The sequence below is a fragment of the Piliocolobus tephrosceles genome, chromosome 21, assembly GCF_002776525.5.
Source record: "Piliocolobus tephrosceles isolate RC106 chromosome 21, ASM277652v3, whole genome shotgun sequence".
Lineage (NCBI taxonomy): Eukaryota > Metazoa > Chordata > Mammalia > Primates > Cercopithecidae > Piliocolobus > Piliocolobus tephrosceles.
The window spans coordinates 18,695,141-18,708,464 of NC_045454.1; the positions used below are offsets into that span (position 1 = coordinate 18,695,141).

The 13,324-nt window shown below is 48.8% G+C and overlaps 1 non-coding gene across 1 annotated transcript; it reads left to right on the top strand.

Moving 5' to 3' along the window:
• The first annotated feature begins 2,177 nt into the window (after positions 1 to 2,177).
• On the top strand, positions 2,178 to 2,285 carry LOC111554149. Its single transcript, XR_002735162.1, has one exon. It is a non-coding gene; the product is annotated as a U6 spliceosomal RNA (small nuclear RNA).
• Positions 2,286 to 13,324: the final 11,039 nt, after the last annotated feature.

Consider the following 13,324-nt stretch of genomic DNA (forward strand, 5'->3'; position numbering starts at 1 on the left):
AGCCATCCTTACATCTAACTTTCATACATCCATTCATTTCTTCATCCCTCTATTTGTCCATGTAATTCTCTGCTTTCATCACACTCATCCATTTGTCCTCTATATGCCCATTCATCCCTCCATTCAGCCATTGATCACTTTTCCATCTCTTTCTATCCAATTATCCATTCATCTCTTCATTGTCTATTTTTTTACCCTTTTCCAACTCAAGCTGGAAAGTTATCCATTCATGTATCTTTTTATCTCTCCATCTATCCACCCAACCATGCATTCATCAAATCACTCTTTTGCTGATTTCATCATTCATTGATTTCTTGTTTTGTTTTTACTTTTGTTTTTTTTTTTTTTGAGACAGAGTTTTGCTCTTGTCGCCCAGGCTGGAGTGCAATGGTGCGGTCTCACCTCCCAGCAACCTCCACCTCCCCGGTTCAAGCAATTCTCCTCAGCCTCTCAAGTAGCTGGAATTACAGGCACCTGCCACCACGCCCGGCTAATTTTTGTATTTTTAGTAGAGACAAGGTTTTGCCATATTGGCCAGGCTGGTCTTGAACTCCTGACCTCAGGTGGTGCACCCACCTCGGCCTCCCAAAGTGCTGGGATTACGGGCATGAGCCACTGTGCCTGGCCCATTCATTGATATATATATATATTTTTTAGAAGGTGTCTCACTCTGTTTCCTAGGCTGGAGGCAGTAGTGTGATCTCGGCTCACTGCAACCTCCGTCTCCTGAGTTCAAGCAATTCTTCTGCCTCAGCCTCCTGAGTAGCTAGGGCTACAGGCGTGCGCCACCATGCCCAGCTAATGTTTGTATTTTTAGTAGAAACAGGGTTTCACCATGTTGGCCAGGATGGTCTCGATCTCTTGACCTTATGATCTGCCCACCTCGGCCTCCCAAAGTGTTTGGATTACACGCGTGAGCCACTGCATCCGGCTGATTTCTTTACATTTTCATTCATCCCTCTATTCTTTATTCACTCTTGTGTTTACTTATTCATTCACTGACTCACCCACTTTCAAATTAGCTGGGTTGGCTTTCTGATGTAATGGGTTAGCAAGCTTCAGGACAAACCATGAAGTGATGAATTAAACCCTCTCTATTATTAATTGGATAAAATGCTGTAAAAAAGGTTATAAGCATGACTCAGACTAAGTGTAAGTGTTCGCATGTCTGAAGCAACTTTCTGGAGTGATGGATATGTTCCATACCCAGGTCACACAGCTCTGTGCATTTGTTAGAACTCCTTGGCTCATATATTTTATTTTGTTTTATTACATTTAAATTTATTTTATTAAATTCTTTTTATTTTTATTTTATTTTATTTTTGAGACGGAGTCTTGCTCTGTCGCCCAGGCTGGAGTGCAGTGGCCGGATCTCAGCTCACTGCAAGCTCCGCCTCCCGGGTTTACGCCATTCTCCTGGCTCAGCCTCCCACGTAGCTGGGACTACAGGTGCCCGCCACCTCGCCCAGCTAGTTTTTTGTATTTTTTTTTTAGTAGAGACGGGGTTTCACCGTGTTAGCCAGGATGGTCTCGATCTCCTGACCTCGTGATCCACCCGTCTCGGACTCCCAAAGTGCTGGGATTACAGGCTTGAGCCACCACGCCTGGCCTTATTTTTGTTTTTATTGAGACACGATCTCACTCTGTTGTCCAGGCTGGAGTGCAATAGTGTGATCACAGTTCATTGCAGGCTCAACCTCTGGGACTCAAGTGATCCTCCCACTGCAGCCTCCCAGGGTGGGCACCACCATGCCCAACTAATTAAAAATATATATATTTGTAAAGACAGGGGTCTCCTTATGTTGCTCAGGCTGGTCTCGAATCCCTGGGCTCAAGCAATGCTCCTGCCCTAGCTGCCCAAAGTGTCGGGATGACAGCTGTGAGCCACTGTGCCCAGCCAACTGTACATTTTAGATTTGTGCATTTCACCGATATAAACAAAGAATCTTTCCACAAAGCTTACCACAAAGAAAGAATCATAAACAAATATTGTACTCTACCTAATGATATACTTGCTGAAATGTTTAGGGGTGACAAATACTGATGTTTACAATTTACTTCGAATGGATAAGTAAATAAAATGATGGCTGGGTGCGATGGCATGAGCCTGTAATCCCAGCACTTTAAGAGACGAGGTGGGAAGATTTTTCAAATCAAAATATTAAAATAAAGAAATAGTGCTCGCTTTGGCAGCACATGTATTAAAAATCGGAATGATACAGAGAAGATTAGCATGGCCCCTGTGCAAGAATGACACGCAAATTCATGAAGCATTCCATATTTTTTGGCCGGGTGTGGTGGCCACACCTGTAATCCCAACAGTTTGGGAGGCCGAGGCAGGCGAATCACGAGGTCAGGAGTTTTTGGGTTTTTTTTGTTTTGTTTTGTTTTTGAGATGGAGTCTCGCTGTCTCCCAGGAATGGAGTGCAGTGGCGCAATCTCAGCTCATTGCAAGCTCCGCCTCCTGGGTTCATGCCTTTCTCCTGCCTCAGCCTCCCAAGTAGCTGGGACTGCAGGCACCTGCCAACACGCCTGGCTAATTTTTTGTATTTTTAGTAGAGACAGGGTTTCACCGTGTTAGCCAGGATGGTCTCAATCTCCTGACCTCGTGATCCGCCCGTCTCAGCCTCCCAAAGTGCTGGCATTACAGGTGTGAGCCACTGCGCCCGGCCCAAGGTCAGGAGTTTTTAGATCAACCTGGCAAACATGGTGAAACCCAGTTTCTACCAAAAATACAAAAAATTAGCTGGGCACAGTGGCGGGCGCCTGTAACCCCAGCTACTTGGAAGACTGGGGCAGGATAATCACTTGAACCCAGGAGGCAGAGGTTGCAGTGAGCCGAGATCACACCACTGCACTCCAGCCTGGGCGACAGAGCAAGACTCCATCTCAAAAAATAATAATAATAAAATAAAAAATAAAAAACAGACTTCCAGATGACCCATGTGTCTAAGAAAAGCTCAAAAGGGAATTTAGGAAAGATTTTGAGATAAAAATAAAAAATAAAAACACAGGATCTAAGGATATACAAGATCGAGCTAACCATAGTATTTAGAGGGAAATCTATAGCTTCATGTATTAGAAAGGAAGAAAGGCCAGGCACGGTGGCGTGAGCACTTTGGGAGGTCAAGGCGGGGGAGGATCGCTTGAGGCTAGGATTTCAAGGCTGCAGGAAGCCATGATTGCGTTACTGTACTCCAGCTCTCCAGCCTGGGTGACAGAGCAAGTTCCTGTCACTAAAAAAAAAAAAAAAGAAAAAAAAAAATGAAAAGAAAGTCCTCAAATGGGCCGGGCGCGGTGGCTCATGCCTATAATGCCAGCACTTTGAGATGCTGGGGCAGGCGGATTGCCTGAGGTCAGGAGTTCAAGACCAGCCTGATCAACATGGTGAAACCCTATCTCTACTAAAAATACAAAAATTAGCCAGATGTGATGGCTGGTGCCTGTAGTCCCAACTACTAGGGAGGCTGAGACGGGAAAGTCTCTTGAACACAAGAGGTAGAGGTCACAGTGAGTCGAGATTATACCACTGCACTCCAGCCTGGGCGATGCAGCAAGACTCCATCTCAAAACACAAACAAACAAACAAACAAAAAGAACAAAACAAAAGGAAGGAACTAAAATAAATAAGTGGAAGTCAATGAAATAGAAAATATAAAAACAATCGGGAAATAAATATAACAAATTTGCCCATCAACAAGTGACTGGATAAGCGAACCATGGTCATACAATGGATTATGTAGAAGGCCAAGGTTCTTCACCCCCTAAAGGTTTGTTGAAGAATTATTGACATGAGGTTAGTTGATTAACAGAAGAAAAGGCATATACATCTATCTGTATTTCTATACTCTCATATATAATGTGTATATGAGAGTCTTTAGAATGATGACCCAAAGACACAGAGGAAATTGTCTACTTCTATGTTTAGTTTAATAAAGTTTTGTTGTTGTTGCTGTTGTTGTTGTTGTTTTGAGACGGAGTCTCACTCCATCACCCAGACGAGAGTGCAGTGGCGCCATCTTGGCTCACTGTAATCACTGCCTCGCTGGTTCAAGTGATTCTCCTGCCTCAGCCTCCCGAGTAGCTGGGATTACAGGCGCCCGTCACAATGCCCAGCTAATTTTTGTATTTTTAGTAGCGACGGGGTTTCACCATGTTGCCCAGGCTGGTCTTGAACTCCTGACCTCAAGTAATCCACCCGCTTTGGCCTCCCAAAGTGCTGGGATTACAGGCATTAGCCCCCACACCTAGCCTAGCTTAATAAAGTATGGACAGCCCTACAGAAATATGACTGGAGGGGCCGGGCACGGTTGCTCACGCCTGTAATCCCAGCACTTTGGGAGGCCGAGGCAGGTGGATCACGAGGTCAAGAAATCGAGACCATCCTGGCCAACACGGTAAAACCCTGTCTTTACTAAAAATACCAAAAACTTAGCCGGGCGTGGTGGCGGGTGCCTGTAGTCCCATCTACTCAGGAGGCTGAGGCAGGAAAATGGTGTGAACCCGGGAGGCAGAGCTTGCAGTGAGCTGAGATCGCACCACTGCACTCTAGCCTGGGTGACAGAGCAAGACTCTTTCTCAAAAAAAAAAAAAAGAAAAAAGAAATATGACTGGTGAAAAAGGGTATGATCTAATGTGAGTACACTGAGTGGGGAGAACCAGCAAGGCCTTTCTGTCTACGTTTTTGTTTGTTTGCTTTTGTTTTTTTGTTTTTTTTTTGGCTCTTTGAGTGTGTATTTTTTTGGTGGAGGTACGGGGCAGGACCCTCTCTGGAATGGGAGTTTTATGACGTCCTGTCAAGTAAGGTAGGTCAGATTATTATTATTATTTTGAGACATGGTCTCCCTTTGTCCCCTAGGTTGGAGTGCAGTGGCGTGATCACTGCTCACTGCAGCCTCAACATCACCTGCTCAACGATCCTCCCATTTTAGCCTCCCAAGTAGCTGGCACTATAGATGTGCACTCCTTTTTTTTTTTTTTTTGAGACGGAGTCTCGCTCTGTCGCCCAGGCTGGAGTGCGGTGGCCGGATCTCAGCTCACTGCAAGCTCCGCCTCCCGGGTTTACGCCATTCTCCTGCCTCAGCCTCCCGAGTAGCTGGGACTACAGGGGCCGCCACCTCGCCCGGCTAGGTTTTTGTATTTTTTAGTAGAGACAGGGTTTCACCGTGTTAGCCAGGACGGTCTCGATCTCCTGACCTCGTGATCCGCCTGTCTCGGCCTCCCAAAGTGCTGGAATTACAGGCTTGAGCCACCGCACCCGGCTTTTTTCTATCTTTTTTTTTGAGACAGAGTTTCGCTCTTGTTGCCCAGGCTGGAGTGCAATGGCGAGATCTCAGCTCACTGCAACCTCTGCCTCCCGGGTTCAAGCCATTCACCTGCCTCAACTTCCTGAGTAGCTGGGATTATAGGCATATGCTACCACACCCGGCTAATTTCCCAGATAATTTTGTATTTTCAGTAGAGACAGAGTTTCACTATGTTGGTCAGGCTGGTCTCAAACTCCTGACCTCAGGTGATCCGGCTGCCTCGCCCTCCCAAAGTGCTGGGATTACAGGCATGAGCCACCACACTGGCCTATGGTCAGCTTTTACACAGATAGCGTGGAAGAAAAGTTAAAGTAATATTTTTAGTTTTTATGGCTGGCTTTGGGCAAAAGGGTTTTGGTTTTTATGACCTGCCTTTGGGGAAGAGAAATTCTAGTTTTCGTAGCTAGCCTCGGGGATAATGGGACTGAGCGACAGGAGGGCAGGAAAAGGTCCAAGGAAAACTTTTGCTACTGAAGCTGCTGCTGCGGCCTTCATTTTGGAGTATTATTTTCATTTTCTTTTCTTTTTTTCCTTTTTTTTGAGATGGAGTCTTACTCTAACACCCAGGCTGGAATGCAGTGGTGTGATCTCGGCTGACTGTAACCTCTGCCTCCTGGATTCAAGCAATTCTCCTGCCTCAGCTTCCCAAGTAGTTGGGACTAAGGCATGCGCCACTAGGCCCAGCTAATTTTTTGTATTTTTAGTAGATATGGGATTTTGCCATGTTGGCTGAGCTGGTCTTGACCTCCTGACCTCAGGTGATCCACCTGCCTTAGCCTCCCAAATTACCGGAATTACAGGCATGAGTCACCATGCCCAGCCACCTGGCTCTCTTATTTATTTATTTATTTATTTATTTATTTATTTATTTATTTATTTATTTTCTTTCTTTCTTTCTTTAAGAGACAAGGTGCCGGGTGCAGTGTATCATGCCTGTAGTCCCAGCACTTTGGGAGGCTAAGGCAGGCACATCATAAGGTCAGGAGATTGAGACCATCCTGGCCAACATGGTGAAACCCCGTCTCTACTAAAAATACAAAAAATTAGCCAGGCATGGTGGCACATGCCTGTAATTCCAGCTACTCATGTGGCTGAGGCAGGAGAATCGCTTGAACCCGGGAGACGGAGGTTGTAGTGAGCCAAGATCCCGCCACTGCACTCTAGCCTGGGCAACAGAGCGAGACTCTGTCTCAAAAAAAAAAAAAAAAGAGAGAGAGAGAGACAGGTTCTCACTCTGTCGCTCAAGCTGGAGTGCTGTGGCACAGTCATAGCTCACTGAAGCCTCCACATCCTGGGCCCAAGCAATCCTCCTGCCTCACCTTCCCAAGTAGCTAGGACTAAAGGACTGCATCTCTGGGCCTGGATAATTTATTTTTATTTTTTGTAAAGATGGGGTCTCACCAGCCTGGTCAACATGGTGAAACTCAGTATCTACTAAAAATAAAAAAATTAGCTGGGTGCGGTGGTGGACGCATGTAATCTCAGCTACTTGGGAGGCGGAGGTAGGGGCATCCTTGGAAGCCGGGAGGAAGAGATTGCAGTGAGCCGAGATTGTACCACTGCACTCTAGCCTGTGTGACCGAATGAGACTCTGTCTCAAAAAAAAAAGAAAAAAAAAAGGGCCAGGCCAGAGGCTTATGCCTGTAATCCCAGCACTTTGGAAGGCTGAGGCAGGTGAATCACGAGGTCAGGAGATCGAGACCATCCTGGCTAACATGGTGAAACCCTGCCTCTACTAAAACATACAAAAATCTGCCGGGTGTGGTGGTGGCCACCTGTAGTCCCAGCTACTGGGGAGGCTGAGCAGGAGAATGGCCTGAACCGGGGAGGTGGAGCTTGCAGTGAGCCAAGATCTCGCCACTGCATTCCAGCCAGGGCAACAGAGCGAGACTCCGTCTCCAAAAAGGAAGATGTGGTCTCACGTTGATGCCCAGGCTGCTGCTCGGGAACACCTGTCTTCAAAGGCTCCTGCCTCGGCCTCCCAAAGTGCTGGGATTATAAACATGAGCTCCTGTGCCCAGCCCATTTGGGGGTACTGTTTTCTGAGGCCCAGAAGTGGCAACTTAGACAAAAAGAAATGCAAACACACGAATAAACCTCCAAAACATTACACTAAGCAACAGTAGTCAAACGTTTATTAAAAAAAAAAAAAAAAAAGAGGCCAGGCGCGGTGGCTCAAATCTGTAATCCCAGCATTTTGGGAGGCTAAGACGGGCGGATCACGAGGTCAGGAGATCGAGACCATCCTGGCTAACATGGTGAAACCCTGTCTTATTTTTTTTTTTTTTAATTTTTATTTTTTGAGACGGAGTCTCGCTCTGTCACCCAGGCTGGAGTGCGAGGGGGTGCAATCTCGGCTCACTGCAAGCTGCGCCTCCCGGGTTTCCACCATTCTCCTGCCTCAGCCTCCGGAGTAGCTGAGACTACAGGCGCCCCCCACCACGCCCGGCTAGTTTTTTGTATTTTTAGTAGAGACGGGGTTTCACCGTGTTAGCCAGGATGGTCTCGATCTCCTGACCTCGTGATCCGCCCGCCTCGGCCTCCCAAAGTGCTGGGATTACAGGCGTGAGCCACCGCGCCCGGCCAAACCCTGTCTTTACCAAAAAAATACAAAAAACTAGCCGGGCGAGGTGGCAGGCGCCTATAGTCCCAGCTACTCCGGAGGCTGAGGCAGGAGAATGGCCTAACCCAGGAGGCGGAGCTTGTAGTGAGCTGAGATCCGTCCACTGCACTCCAGCCTGGGCGACAGAGCGAGACTCCATCTCAAAAAAAAAAAGAGTAATGTACTTTTACGCCAAGTTTTATAGCAGGAAAAACTAATTTATGAAGCTGGAGAGCAGATCAGTGGCTGCCACCCAGGTGAAAAGGGTGTGGTTGGGAGAGGTATGGAAATGTCCTGTACCTCGACAGGATGACCACACAACCGGATGTATTCACGGAACTGTAACCTAAAAAGGAGGAATTTTATTGTGTGTAAATTACACCTCAATTAAGTTGATATTAGAAAACAAAACAGGCCAAAACAGGCACGGTGGCTCACGCCTGTGATCCCAGCACTTTGGGAGACCAAGGCAGGTGGATCACCTGAGGTCAGGAGATGGAGACCATCCTGGCTAACATGATGAAATCCCATCTCTACTAAAAATACAGAAAATACAGAAAATTAGCTGAGCGTGGTGGCGGGTGCCTGTAATCCCAGCTACTCGGGAGGCTGAGGCAGGAGAATCGCTTGAACCCAGGAGGCGGAACTTGCAGTGGGCTGAGATTGCACCACTGCACTCCAGCCTGGGTGACAGAGCGAGACTCCGTCTCAAAAGAAAAAAAAAAAAAAAGAAGGAAAGAAACAAACTAATATATTTATTTTACTTTTTTTTTTTTTTTTGAGAGGAAGTCTCACTCTGTCACAAGCTTGTGCCACCACAGCAGGTATATATTTTATAATCAGAATGGAGATGACGAAAAAGAAAAAATGGCCAGGCGTGGGGGCTTACACCTATAATCCCATAACTTTGGGAGGCTAAGGCAGGCAGATCATTTGAGGTCAGGAGTTCGAGACCAGCCTGGCCAACATGGTGAAACCCCATCTCTACTAAAAATACAAAAATTAGCTGGGCATGGTGGCACACGCCTGTAATCCCAGCTACTCAGGAGGCTGAGGCACGAGAATCGTTTGAACCTGGGAGGTAGAGGTTGCAGTGAGTCAAGATCGTGCCACTGCACTCCAACCTGGGCAACAGAACAAGACTCTGTCTCAAGAAAAAAAAAAAAAAAGGTATTGGATGACATAGGTCCCAGAACGTTCTGTGCAGCACTGTTTGGATGTATTGAATGATGTGAAACCATCAGACATCAAGGAGGGCTCAGGTGACATTCTTTGTTTGTCACTCCACACAATGGGGCACTCAGGCGCCAGGAGAATTAATGAAGCAAAACACAAATGTGGATAACCCCCCAAAAGGTTCAGTGGGTAGAGGGTGCTACCCTTTATGTGAGGAAGGAACAAAAGTAAAACCACATGTGCATGTGTTTAAATGCACATAGATTTTTGAAACAATGCACAAGAAATGAAGATGGATAACAGCATTTTCATAAGCATAACAGAAAGAAGGCCTTTATTTATTTATTTATTTATTTGTTTATTTATTTTAATTGAGACAGAGTCTCTGTTGCCCAGCTGGAGTGCAGTGGCCCGATCTTGTCTCACGACAACCTCCCCCTACAACCTGGGTTCCAGCGATTCTTGTGCCTCAGCCTCCCGAGTAGCTGAGACTATAGACGCGTGCCACCACGCCTGGCTAACTTTTTGTATTTTTAGTAGAGACATGGTTTCGCCATGTTGGCCAGGCTGGTCTCAAACTCCTGACCTCAGGTGATCCGCCTGCCTCTCAGCCTCCCGAAAGGAAGCCTGTAGAAAATACACATGTGGGCCGAGCGCAGTGGCTCACACCTGTAATCCCAGCACTTTGGGAAGCCGAGGTGGGACTATCCCTTGAGGTCAGGAGTTTGAGATCAGCCTAGCCAACTTGGTGAAACCCCGTCTCTACTAAAAATACAAAAATTAGCCGGGCATGGTGGTAGGCACCTGTAATCCCAGCTACTCAGAGGGCTGAGGCAGGAGAATTGCCAGAACCCAGGAGGCAGAGGTTGCAGTCAGCTGATATCATGCCACTGCACGCCAGCCTGAGAGACAGAGCAACACTCCCTCTCAAAAAAAAAAAAAAAAAAAGGAAAATGCATATGTGGCTGGGTGTGGTCACTGAAGCCTGTAATCCCAGCACTTTGGGAGGCTGAAGCAGGTGGATCACTTGAGGTCAGGTGTTGAGACGAGCCTGACCAACATGGTGAAACCCCGTCTCTACTAAAATACAAAAATTAGCCAGGCATGGTGGTGCACTCCTGTAATCCCAGCTACTAGGGAGGCTGAGGCAGCAGAATTGCTTGAACCCAGGAGATGGAGGTTGTAGTGAACCGAGATGGTGCCACTGCACTCCAGCCTGAGCAACACAGCGAGACTCTGTCTCAAAAAATACATATATATTAAAAAAAATAGGACCAGGCATGGTGGCTCATGCCTGTAATCCCAGCGCTTTGGGTGGCCGAGGCAGGCAGATCACCTGAGATCAGGAGTTTGAGACCAGCCTGGCCAACATGGTGAAACCCTGTCTCTACAAAAACACAAAAATTAGCTGGGCATGGTGGTGCACTCCTGTAATCCCAGCTACTTGGGAGGCTGAGGCAGGAGAATTCTTTGAACCTGGGAGGCGGAGGTTGCAGTGAGTCGAGATCATGCCATTGTACTGCGGCCTGGGCAACAGAGTGAGACTCCATCTCTAAATAAATAAACAAACAAACAAACAAATATATGTTTACTTTGAAATAACAAATATACAGAAAGTTGTAACTACGGTACAAATCTCAATTTTTGATGAACAGGCCAGGTGTGGTGGCTCACGCCTGAAATCCCAGGACTTTGGGCAGGAGGACCCCCTGAGTCCAGGAATTCAAGACCAGCCTGGGCAACATAGCAAGACCCTGGCTCTGCAAAAATCCAAAAAAAAAAAATTAGCCTGGTACCATGGCACATGCCTGTAGTCCCAGCTACTTGTGGGGCTGAGGTGGGAGGATGGCTTCAGCCTGGGAGGTTGAGGCTGCAGTAAGCCCTTATCCACAACTCCACTCAGCCTGGACAACAAAGCAAAATCCTGCCTCAACAAAAAAAAATTTTTATTTAAAAATTTTTGGCCGGGTGCGGTGGCTCAAGCCTGTAATCCCAGCACTTTGGGAGGCCGACACGGGCGGATCACGAGATCAGGAGATCGAGACTATCCTGGCTAACCCGGTGAAACTCTGTCTCTACTAAAAAATACAAAAAACTAGCCGGGGGAGGTGGTGGGCACCTGTAGTCCCAGCTACTTGGGAGGCTGAGGCAGGAGAATGGCGTAAACCCGGGAGGCGGAGCTTGCAGTGAACTGAGATCCGGCCACTGCACTCCAGCCTGGGCGACACAGCGAGACTCGTCTCAAAAAAAAAAAAAAAAATTTTTTTTTTGATAAACTGTTACCAATGGAGGGTGTCCAGGGGCTTGGTCTCGTGAATGAATAACTGGACAAAATGCACAAACAAAGCAAGGAAATAATGAAGCAACAAAGGCAGAGATTTATTGGAAATAAAAATATACCCCACAGTGTGGGTGCAGCGGGAACACAGGGGCTCAAGGGCTGGGTTACATAAGTTTTTGGCGTTTAAATACCTTCTAGGGGTTTCCATTGGTTACTTGATGTATGCCCTATGTAAATGGAGAGGATGTTTCCTGTCACAGCTGAAGTGTGAATCCGCCTTATGTTCCCTGCCTCCAGACCCTATTTTCCTGCCTCAGAACCATTTGAGAATAAGTCGCAAACATGCTGCACCACCAAATACCTAACTATATTTTCCACAAACAGGGACAGGTTCCCACATGTACACTGTCAGTCAACGGTGAAAATCAGGACATTAACACGGCTGGATCGCTATCATCTAATCCAAAGACCCAACCACATTCACCACTTGTGCCAATAATGGGTGTTCATTTCAGTGTATGTTTTGAAATGTATACCAGATGCATATATTATCTTTATGAAAAAATTGATATTTCAAAACCACTCAACACAGCCAAATGAAGTAAGAGCGAACTCATTCAAGCAGGAGCCCCGAGGAACTACGAGAATCCGGCCTCTCCCAGGCCTCCTCACCTGAGCGGGGCTCCCTCCTGACCGCCGCCCACCCACTCCAGGGCCGGTCACGGGAAGGGACCGCCCAGCCCGAAGGTCGCAGGGGCCTAAAACCCCGGGTCCTGAACGCGCCTGGGCCCTGCAGCGAACCTGGCGTCCCCGCCCGACTCCAGATGCAGGCCAGGCCAAGAACCACCCCAGCTTCCTGCATCCGCCTCGGTCCAGGCTGCAATGCCGAAGGCGGACGCCAGGGGGTCGGAGGCTCAAGAGCAGGGATCGAGGCCCAAGCCCTGGCGCGCCCACCAAGCTGTGGCTCCAGACTAAGGTTCCAGAACAGCCGGCCTCGAACCCACACGTGCAGCTTCCCATCTCAGCGCTGGCCTGCCTCCTCGGTCCCGGGCTGAGACCCGCGGCCGCTGCAGGGTGCCTCGCCGAGGGTGCGGGCTTGGGGCGCACAGTGCTCCCAGCATCTCCCACCCCAACCCCGCCATTAAGGGGAGCCCCAGCGACGCCCTGAACCCTGAAAGTCACACTGGGGCCAGGGCTGCACTTGGAGTCCCCTTCCCCTCCTGTCACAGTGATCAGCGCTAGGGCCGGGGTCGGGGCCGTGGGGGAGAGTGGAGGGCGCGTGGGAATGGGGCTCGCTGCACCACGGAAACCCCGCGCCGTCCTTCGAGTCCTCCCTGCTGCTCTGCAGAGCCGGGGCGGCTGCCATCGCGTCTGCCCCGAGGGTGCGCAGGCGGGTACCTGTCCTGAGTCGCAACAGGTCGACTCCCCACAGTGGAAGCCCAGAGACACCCGTTGAGCTTCCCAGCCCCACCCACCACGTCTCCGGGGGCGGGAGGCCAGGAGAGAAGAGGGTGGGAGAGATGAGCTGCAGGGGGATACGGACCCAGGGACCCAGGGATATTAGAACACGCTTTCCACGCGTAGGACTGGGGCCCACAGGTGACCAGAAAGGTGGGACTCATTCGCCCCCTTTGCAGATGCACCCATGTTGGTGCCCCTTAGATCTGCAGTGGGGGCACCAGGACCTGTGGTGAGTGCCTCCGCGTCCCGAACGCCAGCAGATCCGCCAGACCACATTTCGGCCTGGCTTGCTTTGCACAAATGCTGCGTCAGGACACGCCCCAGACCCACTCCTTCCCAGATAGTGACCCTCATGCCTTCGCAGACAGAAAGTGTCCTAAGCACAGGCAGGCTCAGAACCCCCTCCGCATCGGATTCGCTGTGAGGCTCCGAGCCAGTATCTTGGCCTCTCTGGGCCTCAGTTTGCTCATGTCAGTGAATGGGACACAGACACAGTCG